The 4,041-nt window shown below is 35.3% G+C and overlaps 1 long non-coding RNA gene and 1 other non-coding gene across 4 annotated transcripts; one reads left to right on the plus strand and one right to left on the minus strand.

Moving 5' to 3' along the window:
• Positions 1-799: 799 nt before the first annotated feature.
• On the minus strand, positions 800-3,030 carry LOC107910617 (uncharacterized). 3 transcript variants are annotated; one of them, XR_001687693.2, is made up of 3 exons: positions 2,640-3,030; positions 1,647-2,546; positions 800-1,564 (listed from the first exon to the last, which is right to left on the minus strand). It is a non-coding gene; the product is annotated as an uncharacterized lncRNA (long non-coding RNA). The 3 variants fall into 3 exon arrangements; XR_001687694.2 differs by having other exon boundaries at positions 1,644-2,546; positions 2,640-3,028; XR_001687696.2 differs by having other exon boundaries at positions 1,925-2,546; positions 2,640-3,026.
• Positions 3,031-3,519: 489 nt separating this feature from the next.
• Positions 3,520-3,603, plus strand: TRNAL-CAA (transfer RNA leucine (anticodon CAA)). The gene has a single exon. It is a non-coding gene; the product is annotated as a tRNA-Leu (tRNA).
• Positions 3,604-4,041: the final 438 nt, after the last annotated feature.

Here is a 4,041-nt window from a genome sequence, read left to right on the forward strand (position 1 = left end):
CTATGGTTTATTCGGTTCTAGGACTACTATAGCATATGTGAGTCTAGCTATACATGCCATATATATGAAACTGCGATAGTGTGATGAATTCTGACATTGAAATGTGCTTTTATATAGCAAATGGATCCCGATAGAACTGTAGCTGACGATGTGGAAAGCAATACGCCTGCTCCCGCGCAAGGGACGGTGCAAGCTGATTCTCGACCGGCTACAAGTGGACGTGATGATGAGGCTAAACAAACCTTTTATCAGATGATGAATGAATGGTTCACCCAATACATTAGAACCAATCCGGCTGTACAACAATCTCCAACCCCTGTTAATCATCCTCAAACTTCTGATATGCCACGAGTGAATCCGATACAGTTGAGTAAACCACCAGTTGATAAGATTAAAGAGTATGGGGTTGAAGAGTTCCGAGCTACAACGAATGATGATACTGAAAGAGCCGAATTCTAGTTAGAGAATACATTAAGAGTGTTTGATGAAATGTCATTGAGTCATGAGGAATGTGTAAAATGTGTCGTTTCACTTTTGAGAGATACGACGTACTATTGGTGGAAAACTTTAATATCTGTGGTTCCGAGTGAATGGGTTACTTGGGATTTGTTTCAAGCTGAATTTCAGAAGAAATACATTAGTCAGAGATTCATCGATCAGAAATGTAAAGAGTTTCTCGAGCTTAAACAAGGTCGTATGTCTGTTATTGAATACGACCGTGAATTTGTAAGATTGAGTCAGTATGCTAGGGAATGTGTATCAAATGAAGCAGTAATGTGCAAAAGGTTTGAAAATGAACTAAACGAAGATACCCGTCTGTTAGTTGGGATTTTGGAGATTAAAGAAATAGTAGTGCAAGTTGAACAAGCTTGTAAAGCTGAAGAATTAAGTAAAGAGAAAAGAAAAGTTGATTCTGAAGCTAGAGATGTTAGAAAGAGATCTTCGAGTAGATCATTTCAGTCTGTGTCAAAGAAATTCCGAGATGATCATAGTCATTCAAATGCTGATGAAGGACATTTGAACTGAGATCGAGCTAAATCGCATTCGAATTCCAGAGCTCCTGCTACTTCTGTTGCAAGTGTCGGGAATGACCGATCTGGGAAACCTGAATGTAAACACCGTGGTAAAAGACATCCAAGAAATTGTAGATTGAATGACCGAGCCTGTTTCCGATATAGATCTTTGGACCATTTTGTAAGAGATTGTTCTGAACCTGCTGAACAAGAGAATGTACAGAATTTGAGACTGAGCAACACCTCAGTTAGAGGTAGACCTTCCAAAAATACGAGAAATGTAAGTGGTGGTCAAAGAGTTGCTAGGGACACTGTTGTTAGATCTGAGGCCAGAGCACCTGCCAAAGCCTATGCTATCCGAGCTCGTGAGGAAGCCTCGTGAGCAAAGTATTTTCCAGAAGGGGAGTTCATGTGTGCAGTTTTAGGTTCGAACCCTTCGTATACATGGAAAAGTATTTGGGGAGCTAGACAATTTCTTGAGGAGGGGATCAGATGGCGAATTGGGAACAGTAACGCAGTAAACATATAGAAAAATTCATGGCTGTCAGGACCTGGAAATGAAAGGATACAAGGTCAGAATATCGATATTGGATATACTAAAGTGACAAATTTAATCGGCAAGGAAACCACAACCTGGAAGCAAGATACTATTCGAGCATTACTCGAAGAGGAGCAACTTGAAAGCATTCTCTTAATCCCATTGGCGTGTAGTGAACCAGAGGATGTTTTAATATGGAGAGGTGACAATACAAGGGTTTATACAACTAAAAGTGATTACAAATGGCTAATTACAGTAGAGGTATCTAGATTACAGAATGAAATTCCAGCTACTTTCTTTATAAAGTTATGGGGTCTTAAGATGCGAAGCAAAATCCAAATACATATATGGAGAATAGCTAACGATTACATACCCACTTTACATAATCTCTAGAGTTTGTAAACTGGTTGAAAGTACACTTTGCTCGGTTTGTCAAGCAGATGAGGAAACGATGAGTCACCTATTCAGAGATTGCACCTTCGCACAGTAGGTATTGAGGGGATTGGGAGCGACAAATCCAACATGCAACAGAGAATCCAATTGGAAAAAGTGGTTAGTGATAAAGTTTAACAATATGAACATTGAAGAATGTAAAATTAGAACTATTGTCTATTAGGCTATTTGGTATAATCGTAACAAGATATATCATGAAGGAGTGCGTGAACAAGTAAATGAAGTAACTTTTATGGAGGATATATCAAAGAACGCACATGAAGCTAACAGTTCTGAATGGAAACCACCGGAGAATGATACTATAAAAATTAATTTTGACGTTTCATGCAATCAACATATGAGAAGTTCTTGTTCAAGAATCATAGCGCGAAATAAAAAAAGATTGGTGATGGCGGCATGTACCTTTCCATGGGAGAATATCTCAGATCCGGTTATGACCGAGGAAAGGGCATGTTTGCTGGGCATTACTATGGCAGAGGAAATGGGTTTCTTGGATATTTGTGTTGAAGGAGATGCGCTAACTATAATACGCAAATTAAACCCTACAGAAGAAGATAAATCTGGCATTAGCAGTCTGATTAAAGAAACCAAGGGGAGAATCCCCTATTTGAAAAGACTGAGTTTTAGATACACACCAAGGGAAGCCAACAAAGTGGCTCACAAAATGGCGATTGAAGGATGTCAGCATGAAAATCCACAATACTGGATAGAGGAGGTCCCGTACGCGGTGGAAGGACTAGTGAATAGTGATAGGAGAAGCGACGGAGATGAAGGATAGATGGAAAAAGTGTCCAGACATTGCGACATTGTGTTTGTCTGATGAATTCATGACCTTGACCGAGAATAAGGCTTCAAAGATTTTATTCTGGATGTTAATCGGTCTCTTTGAGTAACTGATACACAATAGATTTGGGGTTTCAAAAACAAAGAAGAAGAGTTTCCAAGCCAGAATTTCTTTGAGTTTGACGTTTCATTTCTTTTCTTGTGTTTAATGAACAGTTTATTTTATTTCCCTTTTCTTTCTTTTTGGTAATTTCCAATACACCGTTTTGGTGCCTTATAGGAAAAAAACAGTTGTAGGTTATTCTTTTTAAGACCTTTTATTCATAATAATTACTTCTTCAATTAATAAAAGTCTTTTTAAGGCCTTTATTCATAATAATTACTTCTTCAATTAATAAAAGTATCAGTTTGAAGTTCATAAAAAGAAAAAATTAATTACTTTAATCATACGATATTCTGCATTTCATTTCCTTCTATCAATTTCATAAAATACAATAATTTATTTTTAATATATAATATATTGAAAATAAATTATGAAAAGAATTAATTATAAATTTGTATTGGGATTTTTATTTATACGGGAGTATAATATATATAATATTAGTCATAAAATGTGAAAAGAATTAATTATAAATTTGTACTAGGATTTTTAATATTAACAAAAAAATTAAATTTACAATCAACTCAAGCGACTATTGAGAAAAAAATGTTTTAGCAGGATTGGGGCATTCAGTCAGGATGGCCGAGTGCTCTAAGGCGCCAGACTCAAGTTCTGGTCTTCATGAGAGGGCGTGAGTTCAAATCTCACTTCTGAAAAATTTAACTTGATTTTCATTAAGTATGTCTCTAGCTCTCTTTTGTCAACAAGCCCAAATTTTTATAATTTGGTTCATTTTTCTCAAAAAGCCCAAAAATGGGAGAGCAGCCCCGAACTTTATATGCGCAGCAACGTGATAAAATTAGAGTTTAAATAGAATGAAAATTATTATTTCTTGTAATTTATTTTTTCAGACCATATAATATTTCTATATAAAGAATATGAGTAGATAAAGAGTTACTTATCACTTAATTTTGACATGAAAATTTTTTAAAATTGTAAAATATAAAGGGTTCATAATTTAAAATTAATATTTATCATGCAACCTAATTATATTTTGTACTTAATTTTAATTACTATAGCAAATGTCTCTTATAAATTAAATTTTTAATACTTAAATTTTCAGCACTTAACTTATCAGTTTATTAAATACCACC

The sequence above is a fragment of the Gossypium hirsutum genome, chromosome A06 (genome assembly GCF_007990345.1).
Source record: "Gossypium hirsutum isolate 1008001.06 chromosome A06, Gossypium_hirsutum_v2.1, whole genome shotgun sequence".
Taxonomy (NCBI): Eukaryota; Viridiplantae; Streptophyta; class Magnoliopsida; order Malvales; family Malvaceae; genus Gossypium; species Gossypium hirsutum.